Source organism: Miniopterus natalensis, chromosome 12 (assembly GCF_054644295.1).
Source record: "Miniopterus natalensis isolate mMinNat1 chromosome 12, mMinNat1.hap1, whole genome shotgun sequence".
Taxonomy (NCBI): Eukaryota; Metazoa; Chordata; class Mammalia; order Chiroptera; family Miniopteridae; genus Miniopterus; species Miniopterus natalensis.
In genome coordinates, this window is record NC_142092.1 from 35195497 (window position 1) to 35213192 (window position 17696).

The following is a 17696-nucleotide window of genomic DNA, read 5'->3' on the forward strand; positions in this document are numbered from 1 at the left end:
GACTTTGAAAAATAAGACCAAGTTTCAGGGCTAACACTAGCAGATTTCAAAATTTATTATAACGCCAAGGTAACCGAAGTTGTGCTGTTGGCATAAATATAGATAAATAGATCAATGGAACAGAATAAAGAGTCCAGAAATAGACACACATATATATGAACAACTAATTTTTGACAAAATTGCAAAAACAATTCAATGGGAAAATGTTAGCCATTTCATCTGAAACAGCTGGCTATCCAAATCCAAATAAAACGAACAAAACCTTAGATCCATATTTTGCAACATACAAAAAGTTAACTCAGAATGAACCATAGACCTAAATGTAAAACCCCAAAGCATAAAACTTCTAGAACGAAATGAGAAAACTTTTGTGACCTTGAGTTAGGCAAAGAAATTCTTAGATTTAACACTAAAAGCACAATTCATAAAATAACATTGTTCAATTAGATTTCATCAAAATTTTAGACTTCTCACTAAAAGATACTGGAATGAGAATAAAAACTAAAAATACAAGCCACAGATTGGTAGAAAATAATTTCAGAGCATATATCTGATAAAGGTTTTATATCCAGGATTAAGTACTCTCAAAGCTCAATAGTTAGAAAGTAACCCAATTTTTTAAGTGGACAAATATTTAAATGGACAAAACTCAATAGTTAGAAAGTAACTCAATTTTTTAAATGGACAAATATTTTCAAAGGAAAATTCACCAAACAAGATATGTAAATGACAAAAAAAGCAATTTAAGAAGCACTCAACATCATTAGGGAAATGCAAATTAAAACCATAATGTGGTATCACCACACTCACTAAAATGGCTAAAATCGTGGACGCAGACAATAGTGTGGTGAAGGCCTGGGGGGGGGCAGGAGCCAGGTGGAGGGGAACAAGGGGGGAGAATGGAGGACATCTGTAATACTCTCAACATTAAAAATAAATTTAAAAAAAAAGATATTTAGTACCAAATGTTGACAAAAACATGGAGGAACTGGAACTCTCCTACCAGGCTGGTGGGAATGTAGAATGACTTTGGAAAACAGTTTGCCAGTTTCTTAAAAAATTAAACATACACATACCACATGATAGATACAGCTATTCTACCCCTAAATATTTACCCAAGAGAATTGAAAGCATATGTTCGTGCCAAGATTTTTCCTTGAGTGTTTATAGAAGCTCTGTTTGTAACAGCCTCAAACTGGAAGCACAAATGCCCGGCCGCTGACTGGAGAAGCAGGCCCTGGCGTGCCCATGCAAGGGAAGACGACATCGGGAAACCTCGGTGTAATTAGCCGAGCCAGAGAAGCCAGGCACCTCGCCTCCCCTCAAAATAAAACATGCCGCATGATTCCATTTATATAAAACTCTAGGAAATGCAAACTAATCTATAGAGACAGAAACAGATCAGTGGCTGCCCGAGAATGTGGCAGGAAGAGGGGAAGGAATGGGAGGGGGCTATCAAGGAGCATGAGAAGCTTTGAGGCCTGATGGGTATATTCATTATTTCTATTGTGATTGTTCTATGAGTGTTCGTATGTCAAAACTTAAATTGTGCACTCTGTGTGTCAATTATACCTCATGGAAGCTGTTAAAATAATTTGATAACATATTGAGAACTTAAAAAAAAAAAATCTATCTGATCGTCCCTATTAGCAGATGGGGGGAAAGACTGATAACAGACTTATTCCAGAGCACATCATAGCATGAAGGCTGTTTCTTGCAAAGCTTTGCTCGCTTTTATTGCTGCTAGTTTTGCCTTATCTTTTGTTGATAACAGTTCCTGGGAGTCCCCCTAAGACTGTTTTTGATATAAAGTGAGCAAAAGCAATATATAAAGACTTAGAAAATATCCCCTCCTTTAAAATTCAAAATGAACAGGTTTGTCATCATTATAGAGGGAGGACAGCTTCTCAGGCGACTGACCCCCCAGCCTGTTGTGAAGCGACAGCCGGGCTGGTCTTACAAGCCTGAACCAGGGGAGCAGGCTGCCCACTTAATGAACTGGCTACCGCTGTGTCTCCTGGGGGCATTAGGCCTGTGTTTTTCCTTTGTCTTCTTTATTCTAATGTGGAAATAGAAATCTACTCTGTATGAAACTGGATTCCTTTTCACAAAAATAAACATACTCTTCAGAACCCACGGAGCCCCGGCGGGGAGATTCTGTTCACTGCCCGCCCGCAGCCTCAGCCCCGGGAGCCCGGGAAGCCTAGAGCGAGGCCGCCCGGTGCCTGGCCCCTCGTGTTAGGAGAACACGGCCGGAGCGTGGGAGAGGCTGAGCATCGCGAGGGGGGGACCAGCCAGAGGCCGGGCGCCTAAGGCTTGTTCTCATGGACTTCGCCGTTCGGCTGTTCTTCACATTTTCCTGGAATTACGGCCCACAGTGGCTGCTTTCATTCTGTGATATTCTCTTTGTGCTCAATTCCAATCGATCGTGGCTCTTCATGAACTGAATGTCGAGGAATTTAAAGTGAGAGCACTGAAGCGACGTATGGGGTGCGTGGAATGTCACAGACTCTTGAAAACGGGGGTTGGGATTGCTTGCTACAGGCATAAGTTTTGTAGAGGGGGGAGTAGGTTTACAGTTGTATGTGAAACAGTTTATTCTTGTATTCTTGTTTATTAATTATTGTATTATTTTTCATATGACCGACTGTAAACCTACTTTTGTCCCACCTTGTATGTCTGCCCAAAGAATAACGCTGTTCTTTCCGTCTGTCTTGGAACAGTCACTTAAAGTAAAGGGAGACTGGAGACCCGAAAAAAACAACAAAAAGAATGAAGTGATTCTGTTAAGTGGGGGTATTTGGATAAATGCATTCTTTCCATTTGTTGACCACCTCCCTCCCCTTTAAAAAAGTTGAGATTAATGGCCATAAAGACTGCCTTAGTTAGAACATTATTTTTAAAAAATATCTAAAGAATACCTCATTTGTAATGCTATCTTATTGGTAAAGTACTTTTTATTTTGCCAAAACAACTTCCTATCTCTTTCTCACAGGTTTTAATTATAAAAGCTATCTTAACATTTTATACATGTACATACAACTTTCTCCATCACCTAGCCAAGAAAATTTTCACAAACATTGCACATTTTTAACAGGATATTCATATGGCCATTATTTTCCCTTTTTTTTTTTTTTTAATTCTCAAATATATTTAATATTCTGGCTCTATTCTTCTGACTTATCCACATTTGTAGGCTTCCGCACATTTCTATTGTTTCTAAGGTCCATTGCTCTCTCTCTCCTCCACTTGAAAATATGTTAATGAGGTAGCAAATGAAAGCATCTTGGTACAGGACAGCCCGAGGCTTTGAAGCCCTGCAGACCTGCACTTGGATGCTGGCTCCAGTGCCTACCTTGGACCAGCGACATAACACCTGTTTCTATTTCAGCATCTGTCAGGTGGAGATAGTAATGGTACCTGCCTTGCAGGTTTCTGGAGATTAAATGAGATAAAATATGCTCCAAACCTCTCCCATGCCTCCCTTTTTTGCCAAGTAGTCAAAAGCTTTTTATAAGAGTATGTTAATAACAACACTGGCTGAACTGCCAGGCCTGGTGTTCACTAGGTTATATACCCTGTGGCATTTCATCATCACCACTCTAGCAGTCCTGGTTTTATCCCCAGCTTGCAGAGCAGGGAACTAAGGCCTACAGAAGTCACTTATGTACTCAAAGTCCCACAGCGGGTATGTGGACTGAACGCCCCCCGTCTTGCTGCAGAGCCTGAGCTCTGGCGTCCTGACTGCCCTTTGTGGAATCCTGCATTTGACCCCCATATACTTCTTTCGGAGAGATTATATTTTCCGTCTTGTTCTTTTTTACATATATTTTCTAACTTTGATTTTGTATTGGTCTTATCACCCCAAATAGTTTGTCAAGCAAAAAGGATATGAATAAAAAATTTAATACTGATATATTAAAAGCTCTTTTTTTGGTATAAAACCTTTCCCATAAGTTCCCATTTTTGTCTTAAAGTTAAAATTCTATAGCTCCTTTCTGACATTGTAGCCACCTTGCTTGCAAATCTCCTGATGTCTTAAATCATCTTTGAGATTGCCTGGCAACTATAATTCATTCTGTCATCTTTTCATGCTTTTTCACAGTTTATCTTTGTCTGTTGGATATCTTTTTCTCTCCAGCGCAGTATTCCCTCCTTACCAATCTCAAACATAGGGCAGTGGAAATTCAGAATTTTGTTCACGTTTGACTCCTGAGGCTTTAGGCCTCTCCCCGTCCTGCCCACATCTGGGCCAGCTGAGGCTCGAGCTCTCCCTCCTTCGATGCCAGCAGGAGGGTCAAACCTCACAAGCCCCTGCCCACCGGGCCTCACCCCCTGGCCACAGTGAAGCCCACAGCAGTCTCCTCACCTTGCTCCCTGAAAACATTTTGGACAAGCTTGGGAGGCCTGTTCCGAGCTCCCCAGAAAGCCTTGTCATGTGAGTGATTCACCTCTCCATGCCTCTTGGTGCCGGGGTGTCGTTAGTCTTGACGTCTGACCCTGTTCCCGCAGCTCCCGCAGGGCCCTGCCTCAGAGGCGGCCTCGCTCCTCCCGCTCAGCGTTGCCTTCTGAGCTCGCCCCCTGCGGCCCGGCCCGGAGATTGCTAGGCCTGCGGCACCACTGTTCCAATGCTGGCTTCCAAGTTTCCCTCGAGCTCAGAGCATTTCACGATTTCTTCTTTTCCTTGTTAGTATAAACCAAAATTCTCACCAGCCCGTCCTTTATTTGTACTTCTTTAATATTATGCACATTAGAGTTGCCCTTTCTTCTGTGTTTATGACTTTTCCATTTTTGGTTGCCTCTTGCTCCAGTCTCTATCTACAGTGTACTCTTTTTTTTTTTTTAATTCCTTTATTGATTTCAGAGAGAGGAAGGAAGAGGGAGAGAAACACCAATGATGAGAGTCATTGATCGGCCGCCTCCTGCGCACCTCCTGCTGGGGATCGAGCCCGCAACCCAGGCAAGTGCCCTGACCGGGAATCGAACCGCAATCTCCTGGATCCTAGGTGGATGCTCAGCCGCAGAGGGAGGCTGGTCGGGCTACAGTGTGCTCGTTGTTCAGGTCAACAGGCCTTGAACACGTCACGTGTGGTAGAGAAGCAGGCGGATTTGTCAGGCAGTGAGTATTTCCAGTGATGGTTTTGCAGCCTTTCAGCCCGCAGTGACTCCCCTAGCCCAGCGAGCCCTGGCCGCACGCTTAATGAGAAGGGTACAAATAAGGGCCTGCCTCGGGCTGTCGCGGGGTTGGCTGCAGGGCACCTAATAGGGCGAGTGCTGCAATAACCTGAGCCCTGGCCCTTTTGCTGGTGGAGGGTCTTGCCTTCAATTTGTAAAGAGCACAACGTGTGGAGTGCAATAAAGAGAAGCGCCATAAAAGGAGGTGTGCCTGTCCTGCCTATAATTATTGGAATGTTCATTTTAAAAGTAATGTTTTATCGCTTGGCCAGTGTGGCTCAGCAGTTGAGCATCGACCTAGGATCCAGGTGATCGGGGTTCGATTCCCTGTCAGGGCACGTGCCCGGTTGTGGGCTCAACCCCCGGTAGGGAACGTGCAGGAGGCAGCCGATCAATGACTCTCTCATCATTGATGTTTCTATCTCTCTCTCTGTCTCCCTCCCTCTCTCTGAAATCAATAAAGACATATTTTTTTAAAAAGTAATGTTTTATTAATCGAAAAGGTAATGCATGTGTCTACTACACAAAAGATAGACAATGTCTCCCTCTTACATCAGATCCCCCACCCCCTCCCCAGAGGCAATCATTTTAACAATTTATCCTATACACTTCCAGAAATGTGCAAAACATATTTATAAATATACATTTTATATATGTGCATGTATGTGTGTATGCACACACATATATACACATAAACATATACTTTAAAATTATACTTTTATATATACTTATAAATATATAATTTTAAGAAAAAGCCTCACAAATAGAAATATACTAGTGCAGGCATCAGAGTCAGAGACCTTGTCTGTCTCCAGTTCTGTGTCTCCAATGCTTAGACAAGTATCTAGCATTTAGAAGGTCCTCAAAAAATAATTGTTGAATGAATAATACTGTTTACAAAATATTTCTTGGGAAGTGTCCCGTAACTCACATATGTTCTACCTCATTCTTTTTAGCAGCAAATTTTATTTCATTCTCTAGATTTTTCATAATTTATTTAAACGAGGCCCTATGGTGGACGTTTAGGTTGTTACCAAACTTTTCTCTACAGAAGATTAAATTAATGAGACATAATCTAGGTAATGTTTCTCACATGTTGCTTTTATATGCTGATGTTTATAAAGTTTTCTGGTCTTTTCAGGAACATGCCATAAAATACATCATCCTATTAGAAGTTTTGGTTTTTCTTTTTGAAAAAAAACTATTAAATCTGCCTAAATATAAGAGAGCAAAATGGCTACTTACTTTAAAAAAGTACATTTAAAAAATTTGTAAAAGCTTCCTGGGGTAAACAGGTGTTATCTATCTGTGGATTAACGGTAGGAAACACTGTTTTTTTTACCAGTTTGCTCTTGGGAAATTTACTAAAAATTGGAAATTAAAAATTTTAAACTATGAAAGTATTGTTTAAGTAGCAGAATAGGTATAAAACAATTTAAAACAACTCAAATATTTCAGATTGAGAGGAACAAAAAAGTCTGGTGGGACTGGGAGAATCCCTGGGTCATTAAAATTACCACCGAATTCCCCCACCCCTCCTCATTCTGGAAAAGTAGTCCCAAAACTATCCACTGATGGAACATTGCGGTGCTGTTTAACTTATCATAACAAACTAAATATCACTGTCTAAAAAAATTGTGAAATTAAGAGATTCGAAAAATCTTTTTATTGTTTTATTTGACAAACATTTTTTCCCTTCAATGTTGTGATCGAAACTTCCCAGCTTTGTGGTAGAATTCTAGGTTGAAAGTCGTGAAAGGATTTCAATCTAGAGAGGACTGGAGGGTGTGAAACAGAATCTCATGCGTGCACCCTCAGAACCGCACTGAAGAACCGACAGACTCATTTCTGTGAGTGCCTCATTTGAAGAAGACGGAGACTATCTCCTGACCAGCAAACATCCACTGAGAGCTTCCCCCCATCCTCAAGACAATGGATGTGCTGCTGGGACTCTAGCTGGACACCCCCTCTTTGCCCTCCCTGCCCCCAGACAGGACCTGCCCCAAACCCTCAGCGGCCTGTAGCTTGTGATGACTTGTGTTTCCAGAATTGCAGTTCCTCTGCTATTCCCAAGTAAACTCAATTTCTGGTCATCCGAGCTTGCCTCAGTTTACCCCTTTATTTAGGTTGACAAAGTTATAGAAGCCAAATTCAAACGAGCTTAGACAAAATGGGAAATCCATTCACACACATAATTGGGAAGTGCCGGGTGGAGCTCGGATTCGGGCACAGCTGTGTCACAGGCTGCACATCTCCTCAGGGCTCTCTCCCCTTCCACCTCTGAGCTTGTCCCCCAGTGTCTGTTACCTACCCCCCCCCCCCCCGCAGACAGGAAAGATGGCCTTTTGTAGCCCCAGACTCACACAGCAGACAAATACAGCAGACAAAAGCATTTCTCTTTCCCAACATCGGTTGGGCTAATCTGGGTATCTGGGGGAGTCAAGGCATGGGGGCCCCCAAGGGACAGGGTGGGGGCAACTACACTAAGATAAGGAAAGTTAAGGAAAACTCAGAGCCTAGTGGAAAAGAGAAACAAATTAGTATAGTTTCACAATGTTGTGTGCTACAGGAGCCCAGAAGAATGGCCACATCTTTGTTTTAAAAACTGACAGCCTTCCACGGTTAATATCGATGTTGCATCATCTGAATAAATGCATACAATCCTTTGACCTTTATATGCCATTTCTCAAGTGCAACATTGAAAAACTCTCGTTTGCTTAGCCTTTAACCCCCACTTTCACTCCCCCCACACTCCCTCATGTTGAGAAGAGGCTTATTTTAACTTTTAAATCAGCAATGTTTTCTAATTAGTCTACTTCCCTAAATATGTTAAGCTTATTTTCCATTGTGCTCCCGTCTACATGATCATCATTAACATTTCATATAGTATTTTCTAGTGGGGGGGAGGGTATGGGGAAAGCATCAGGGAAATTAAATAAATGCCAGTTTCAAAGTAAACGTCAGGCAGTCTCCTTCTGAAATGCCTTTTGGAGTACATATAAAATCTCAGATATTTAAATTGGAGGACACTTAAGAAGTAAATATTTAAATGCTGAGACATTCCTTCACAGGATTCTGAAGAGAAAAACAGTACAAATGATAAGCCTTGATAATAAAAATAAACATAACTGAAACATGCATAAAGATTGACTCATTAAGGTAAATTCCTGTGGGGCGATTGGCATTTCCATGGGTGGCGATAACAGAAGTATTTTTTAGGATGCCCAAACCTGATATCCTAAGACCAGCACAGAAATATATAAGGTCTTTAAAAAGTGACTTTGGTTTCTATAGAAAAACATTCTTAGCCATGATCAGAGGTAGTTAGAAACAACAGATTGCACTTCAGTGCTGATCTCCACACCGAAAGATAAACAAGTCCTTTAAAATGCATTTATCAGTGGCTCCCTCAAAAATGGGGGAAGTTAGCTAGAATCTTGAAAAGCATAAACACTATATAATGAAATTACTTAACGCATCCTAGAAAATAATAAAAGCTTGGGGAAGCTATAAACAACTTAGCACTTCCTCTGTGGGAGGCCCCATTGAGGTCTCTCTATTTTGGTTTGTCAAATGTGTATTTCGATACCAAAAAAGTAGGGTCTGGCCTGGGCAGGAGCCTAACATCTGCTGGAGCGGCAAGAACAAGACCCCAGTGGAGACCTGCGGAAGGGACTGAAGGGACTGAAGGGGAGTTAGTAAGGGCGGGTGTCCTGCTCCTTTAGGAAAATGGGGAAATTTGATGGTTCCCAGCTAGTAAAGTTGCAAAGATAGAAGACTCCAAATTCTTTGCCAGGATTAACAGAAAGCCAGCGGACTCTGAGCCTGGGTAGACGGCTGTGTGGAGCGGGCACGGGAAGCAAGCCTGCATGCCCGAGTCTCCAGGGGGAGTGGCACTTCTGCCTGAGAACAAGGGGTTTCTCTCAGAACCAGCAGCACTGAGCTCAGTTTGGCGTCACCATCATCCTTCAAACCAAGGGTTCTGGCCCTTTCAATCTGCTCACATATGCACCGTTTTAGTCATGGTGTTCCAGAAAGATTTTTACTTTTATAGGAAAAGTGTAACGAAATGCACAGTACGCTATACTGGCCCTCCAATGATTTAGGCCCAGGGTAGTCATAACCCAAACTGGCCGGGTTGCAGGCAGCTTCCATCATCGGCGAGGCAAGGAGAAAGAACAGATCTTTCTACAGAGGCTCTGCCCAAGACACTTGACTGTCCTTGTTCGGGGGACTCCCTTTTACAGTATTAAACAGGAATGTTGTCAGTAGTGTCTGAACATCTCACCTACAGACACCTTGAAGGTAAAAGTGGTCACACTGCCCAGGAACCGTCACACTACAAAGGGATTGCAGGGTCCCTTTAGGTAGCATCTTCCCAGGTACTTGTTTAGAAATCCTTAAATGACAAGGGAGGCCAATGGCAAAGGAAGTGTTCTAGGGCCTTGCTGATTAACCATCAATTCTAACCAATGATAAAAACAATTCTAAAATGATAATTGTTTAAAGATGTAATCTAAAAGGTTGACCCCAAAAGCTATTCTTGACCACTAACCTGGTGGCTCCTAACCAACAGACAGGCAAAGTGTCTAGAGAGAAACAGGGAGCCCTGGTTGTGCTCAGCTTGTGAACCCAAACCTCTTAGACTTCACTGGGGTTGAAGAAAAGGGATGGTGATGAAAACTTCAAAAATTTAGCCTTCAGCCCCAGCCGGCTGGCTCGATTTGTTGGAGTGTCATCTTGTACACCAAAAAGTGGTGGGTTTGATTCCCTGTCAGGGCACATACCCAGGTTGCTGGTTCAATTCCCAGTCAGGGCACATTCGAGAGGCAACCAATCAATGTTTCTTTCTTTCTCTCGCTCTCTTTCTCTCTCCCCGCACCTTTCTCTCTCTAAAATCAATTTTAAAAAATTAAATCTATAAAATTAAAAAAAAAAATTAAGCCTTCAAAAGGCATTTATTTTGTTTAATTCTTTTTTTAAAATGTGATCTAATGAGCAATAACTCTTCTACTTAAAGCTCTCCTTCAAGAAATACGCAGAGCCTGGCCGGTGTGGCTCAGTGGTTGAGCACTGACCTATGATCCAGGAGACTGAGGTTTGATTCTCAGTCAGGGCACATGCCCGGGTTGTGGGCTCCATCCCCAGTAGGGGGCATGCAGGAGGCAGCCGATCACTATCGCTCTCTCCCTCTCCCTTCCTCTCTCTGAAATCAATAAGGATATTTTTTTAAAAATCAATAAAAACATATAAAAAAAAAGAAAGAAATACTTAGATAAGAAACATTTTAGAGCAGAGGTCAGCACACTTTTTCTCTACAGCGCCAGACAGCAGATATTTTAAGCACTGCAGGCTGCACAGTCTCTGCCACAAATACTCAGGTCTGTCCTTGTGTGACAGCAGCCACAGAAATGAATGAGTGACTGTGTTCCAATAAAACTTTATTTACAAACATCGAAATTTGAATGTTATGCAATTTTCACGTGTCTGGTTTAACATGCTTTTTGTTTTCTTCAACTATTTAAAAATGTCGAAACCCTTCTTTGCTTGGGCTCTACACAAACAGGCTGTGCGGAAGACTTGACCAGAGGCCCCCATTGGCTGACACCAACAGCATCAAGACATGAACACCTATGCTCCCCACCCCAGCTTCAAGCTCTTTCCATAAACAAAGGCTAATGGAAGAAAACTGGACTGACCCATGAGGAAGAAATGGGGTTGTAACTCCTTAACTGAAGGCCGTATTAACTCCACAGGTGAGAGATGGAAAGAACAAATATTTGTTGAAAACCTAAGTACCATGCCGGGTACACTATGGGATAGTACATGTACATACACACTTTATACATACACACTTTTCAAAGATGAGGAAACTGAGACTCAGAAATGATAAGTGCTTTGCCCAGACTTGGTTCCCCGCTAGCATTTGAACATGGGTCGGTCTTTTCAGAAAACCTTCAAGGTGGGATCTTGACCTGGAAAGAACCGAGTTGGGTAGTGCCGGGAGGAGCAGAAGCTGCGCTAGAAGAGATGAAACTCAAGAGAAGGAGCTTCGATGGCACAGTGAGCAGCCTCCGCCGAACTAGGGCACAGAGAGAGGGGGGAAACTTCACTGCTCTGCTGGGACAGCAGCCCCAGAGCGCCCCCAGATCAACCCAAACTGACTGTAGGGCGTGACCCCAGGCTGGCCCGTCGTGGTGAGACAAGCGGTCAGGAGTGGATCATTAACAAATCTAATTTAAGTAAAGCCAGGCCGTGTAGCCAGTTAAACCTCATGCAAGAGCTAGAGGTTTAATACTGCTATTTTAAGATCTGGCATTTAGATTAACTTCTGACATTTCCTTTTTTCTCCCTTTTACAACTGTAATACATATTCACTTCGTAGAAACTTTAGAAAAGCGCAGATAAGGAATATAAATTAAACATTGTCCATCAAGATAATCACGGTGAACATTTCTGTGTAATACAGTATCTTTTAAATCCTTTCGGCCTTTTTCCTACACATTTTAGAGTGGGGTTGTGCTATTCCAACCACTTTTTGCACCAAATATATCATCAACACGTTTCTGTGTCATTTCCCAAAGTATAATTTGCCAAATGTGCCCCCCAAAGCAAAACAACCCAAATCAAGCAGGTTTGTATACTTCTGCACTGTCAGCCCCTCAGGTGTTAACAATGCCTGTTGCAAAGGCTCGCAAAGGAGCTGCAGTAGAGGGACCTGGCTCACCTTGCTCAGGTATCTTGAGCAAACTTACTTAATCTTGGGATCTCTCTATAACATAACAGTTGAAAAATTAATGCTCTACAGAATATCCTTGCTGAAAAACTGTTCTACATAATTTGTCATGGATGCATAATATTCCACTGTTATTTAAACAATCCACTAGAACTGAATATTGAGATGGCTTTTAAATGTTCACTATCAAACAATACCACCATGTAGATTTTTGCAGCTAAATCTTTGCAGGCGTTCATGATAATCCCTTGGACATGCAATTACTTTGTCAAGGATACGAACATTTTGAAAGTTGTTTGTTTTTTAATGGATTTAAATTGGTAGTTTGAAAACTGTTGGCAGCACCTACTAAAACGAATACATGCAAACTCTATGTATTAGTTTTCTGTTACTGTTTAACAAATCACCACCAACTTAAAACAAAACCATTTTTACTCACAGTTCTGTAGAACATAAGTCCCACACAGTGCGATTAAGTTACCTGCTCAGGGGGTCACACGGCTGAAATCAAGAAGCTGGAAGGACCGAGTCCTCATTTAGAGGTTCTGGGGAGAAATCCATGTCCTCGCTCGTTCAGGTTGTTGGCAAAATTCAGGTCCTTGAGGTTCTAGGACAGAGGGGTCCTGTTTCCTCGCTGGCTGTCAGCAGAGGGCCACCCTCGGGTCCTAGAGGCCACTCTCCAGTCCTTGCATGTGGCCCCGTGTCTCGTCAAGCCAGCAGTGATGCAGCAAGTACCTCTCATGCTGCAGACCTGACTCCCTCTTCTGCTCCCAGCGTTTCTCTTGCTTTTAAAGCAGCTGGTGTGATCCAGCTAGGCCCACCTGGATCTGTCCCTGTCATAAAGCCCACCCGGAAAGCCGCCCTATCATTAGGGCATGGAATCCCGGAGGCCGTTTTCAGGATCCTGCCTCCTCCTCCGACTGAGAGGTTCCAGTCCTAGACACATCGCCAGCAGAGCTGCATACGTGTTTACCAAAACAGCACGCCAGGGAGTGCCAATAGGAACACCACTCCTATTAGCCAAAATCCAGAGACATTGTCCAACAGTAACTGCGCTACATTCTCATGACTGAATGCAGACGAGAATGAATAAGCTCCTTCCAGCCTGAATGCAGCTCACAGGCCGCAACGTGGGGTAAGCAGGGAGCGGTATTTATGGGGGCCCATGGAGGGGTACCCGCCCCGGCCCAGGAGCGGTAGAAAGCTTCCTGGGGAGGTACAGCGCTCCCTACAAAAAAATTTGCGAGTAAAGGGGGGAGAGGGGGGACGGGACTGAATTTTAAATGGAAGGACTAACATGAGCTGAGCCAACATACCTGAAACAATTATAAACATGGGTATTCCGAATGGATGGCAAAAAATGGGTGGGAGAAAGGAGGCCTGGAGGGTTTGACGGGCGTCCGAACGTGGAGAACCACGTTAAGACTGACCTTAAACCTGTAGATGACGGGGACTTGGGAGGTCCTTGCAGAGTGAAGGGTGTGGACATATATTTGGGGTCACTGACACTGTAAAGTGGAAGAAGACATTAAGGGGAACAGGGAAACGAGACCAGTTAGGAGGCGATTCAAGCGCAGGAGAGAGATGATGGGAGGCTGTTAGCTGAGGGAAGCGGAGGGACAGAAGCCGCAGCAGGGGTGCCGTGTGACCACCCCCTTCCCAAAGTCTCTTCTTAAGGTCCTACGGACATTGCCATCGGTTTTTAACCCTCACAGCCCCATTGGCTCCTAGGAAACATGTGCCCATCTGAATTCCCACTAATAACATGCCCATCTTTCCCAATTCTTGACAAAATGGGTGCTTTAGTTTTTTAAATCTTCACCAGTTCCATAGGCAAATACCTCATTACTTTATATTGTGTTTCTGACAAAGTGTGAACATTTAAAAAATGTTTATTGACTATTTTTGTCATTTGTAAGGTGTGAATTCATATCATCTACCAGATTTTTCTAAATACATGCTCATTTTTGACTTGTAAGAAGTTAGTCATTATAAGATACCCTTTTGAAGTGCATTTTTCCATGTCCATACCTTTTCATTTTGTTTAGGCAAATTTCTCACAATAGTAAATCTATTAATCTTTCTGTATTGGGTTTCTACCTTTAGGTTTGTGCATTTGGGTTCTTCCTCAAGTCATGATTGATAAATCTTCACCTATATCCTAAGTGCTTTAATCATTTTAAATCTTTAATCCATATAGGATTTATTTTGGTGTATCTGGTATGATGTACCTTCAATTTTCCCCACATAAGCAGTTGGCTAAACACAATGGATAATTTATGCTTTCCCCATTGATTTGGAAAGCCACTTATAAAATATATAAAATTTTTATAAATGCTCGTGTCTTCAAAATAGGCTATAATTCCTGTTAGGGAAAATTCCCCTACATTACTTTTCTTTTACAAAATATTCTTGACTATTCTGGTAGGCCAGGGTTAAACTAGCTTCCTACAGTGACTTGAATTGTTTCCTATCATTTCGTATGCTCTATGTTCTAACAGCTTAAATTCTAAAGGAGATATTGGTTCCTTATAGGTTTGAAAGATTTTGCCTTTAAAATTATCTGGGTGCTGAAATTCTATGACATTTTTCAACTTCTTTTATAGTTTTGTTTACAGATAATAAAATCATATAAAGCTTATAATTTTTCTCTAAATACAACTTTTGGGTATATTTTGGATATATAGTTTTCTCTAATTTTTATTGTCTTAAACTCTGATTGTAATTTGTATTTTCTCTTTGATCTAATAAAGACAGTATTTTAATTTCCAGAATTTTTATTATTTTAAACATTATCCTTTTGTTCACTTTATTGGCCAGTGGCCAGAAAATGTAGTCTATAATGTGTTACTTATAGTCTTATTATATCCTATATTTTTGTATAAGTTTCGTAGATAGTTGAAAGGAATATGTGTATTATTAAAATTTACTATCTTTTTAAGACTGTAGTTTTTATAAAAGTCTTTTTGTATTTTTGCTTTATATATTTTGATGGAATGTAGGCACTGTTATATCTACAATATAGAATGTGCTAATATAAAGTAATCACCTGTACCCAGTTGTTTTCCCTTAAATTCCATTTTTTCCTGTGCGGGCCCTCTAGGAGGAACTGCCTGGGCCCTGGCCAGTGTGGCTCAGTTGGTTAGAGTGTCGTGTACCCTGGAGGGTTGTGGGTTCAATTCCCAGCCAGGGCACATAACCCAGGTTGTGGGTTCAATCCCTGGCCTGGGTGTGTCTGGGAGGCAACCAATGATGATGTTTCTCTCTCTCCCCCTCCCCCTTCCTGTCTCTCCAGAATCAATGAAAGCCTGTCCTTGGGTGAGATTTAAAAAATAAATAAATAAAAAGAGGAACTGCCTGGGAGCCAAAATCCCAGCTGGCTTTTATAGCCAGAAGTTACTGGGACTTCTCTCCCCGGCACTGGCCTGGGCTGGGGGTGTTTCACGTGGGGCTGCGAAGCCTCACTGCCCAGGGAGGACCTCCGCAGCCGAAATAGCCCTCCTGGCTTTTAGCCGCCACACAGGGCGTGGGACCAGCCTGTGCCGTGTCCCTGCCCCTCCTCCCCGTCTGGATGGGCTGCTGCTTTGTACCCTTAATTGCAGGACTTCCGTTGGGCTGGATTTCAGGCGGTTCTGAATGAGGGCTCTGTCCTTGAGCTGTCATTTTGAGGCGCTTGTGGGAGGCCGTGAGGGCCGTGTTTACTCCCCGCCATCTCCACCCAAGCCTCTGTCTTGCTGCTTCTTGAGCTCTTTTGTCTTCTCCTGGTCTTCCTTCTCTCCCTCCCCCCCCCCCCCCATATTCTACTGCCGCTGATGTCCATGTCTGGGGCTTCAATTACTGTCAGATGCGGGACTTCCAATTCTCCAGTCCAGACCACTTTTTTGAGCTCTACACTAACATACACAATCACCTTCTTGACATTTTTATGACATGTCCAAATGAGTCCATGCCTTTTCCTTCACTCCAACCCTCTTTCCCTCCACTTCATCAAACCGCATTAACAAAGGCCTGTTGGCCACAACCTGAGGGTCGTTATTAGACCTTTGCTTCTCTTACCCCTGACATCCTAACATCACCAAATCCGAATGATCCTGCCTCCAACGTATTTCTGGAACTATTCGCTTCTTTCCACCTGCACTGCTAACACCCGGTCCAAATGACCGCCGTGTCTTGCCTGGACGAATACAGCCGCCTTCTCCCTAGCCTCCCAGATTCTACTCTTGCCCTTCTAAAACCTGTTTTCCACCCAGCATCCAGGAGCTTGCTGACATATATGTTTGATCATAGCACTTTCTGCTTTAAACCTTCCAAAAGATTCTTCCACCCTTAGAATAAAAATCAAACACCACGTTATAGTCTACAATACAAGGCCCTTGTGGTCTGGCCTGTGCCAACCACCCCACCTTCCCATGCCTTCTTGTCCTATTTATATTCCAGCAGCCGCACCTTCCTCCAGTCCCTCTAAAATCCTGATTGAGCCCAGCCGGGCGTGGCTCAGCAGTTGAGCATCGACCTAGGATCCAGGAGATCGGGGTTCGAGTCCCGGTCAGGGCACATGCCCGGGTTGCGGGCTAGGCAGCCAATCAATGACTCTCTCATCATTGATGTTTCTCCCTCTCTCCCCCTCCTTTCCTCTCTCTGAAATTAATAAAGATATGTTTAAAACAACAACAAAAAATTTAAAATCCTGATTGAATTCCTGCCAAACTCCTTGCACTGCTCTCCTCACTCCCTCCACATCTTTGCAGGCCTGACTCCTCCATGTCATCCAGGTCCCAGATTAGATGTGCAAGTCCCCTCAGGGAGACTCAATCTAAAGTCACGTTTCCCCAACATCCAAGTCACCCGACTATTTTCATCATAATGCTCATCACTATCTGTAATTATATGGATAATTTGTTTACTTGCTTATGTGTTTCCATCCACTAACATAAACTCCTTTGACGGCATAGGACTTATTGTTTTCACTTTTGTGTCCTCAGTGATAACAATACCTGGCACTAACAGATGCTCAAAAAATGGGGCAAATGGAAATGATGCTCAGTCGATCCATCGCTGCCCTGATGCAGGCATAAGATGGAGGGTTGGAATCAGTAACCAGATTTAAATACTGTCTATACCACCTATTAAATGTGTCTCTTAGCAAGTTACATAACCCTCAACTTTTTTTATCTGAAATATGTGGAAAACAAGTGTCTACTGTGCGAGCTGTAGAGCTTCTCTAGGGATTAAATGAGAGAAAAGACCTAAACACTTGGCACCATGATGAGTATACAATAAGGATTACTAAGGCCGGGCCGGGCGTGGCTCAGTGGTTGAGCGTCGACCTAGGATCCAGGAGATCGGGGTTCGATTCCTGGTCAAGGCACATGCCCGGGTTGTGGGCTCGATCAATGACTCTCTCATCACTGATGTTTCTCTCTCTCTCTCCTTTCCTCTCTCTGAAATCAATAAAGATATATTAAAAAAAAAAAATTACTAAGTAATAGGTAGCTAGCATATATCCATATAATACACACACACACACGCTTTGGTGTTCATCTTCACTTGGCTTAATGGTCCCACTGCTCTGCCTTTGAGACCTCAACCTGGTGTTCTTACTGATGTCATGTCTCAAAAGCACAATCTGAGTCTCTAACATTCTCTGACCAGTTCCTACCACACCCCAGCCTAGCCTGAGCTTTATAAACCTTCTAGAATTTACCTGAAAATACAAATATTGTCCTCCAGCATAACACAGAGGTTATGAGCAGCCTCCATTCCACCTATTGCCTCAGAGGTCTGC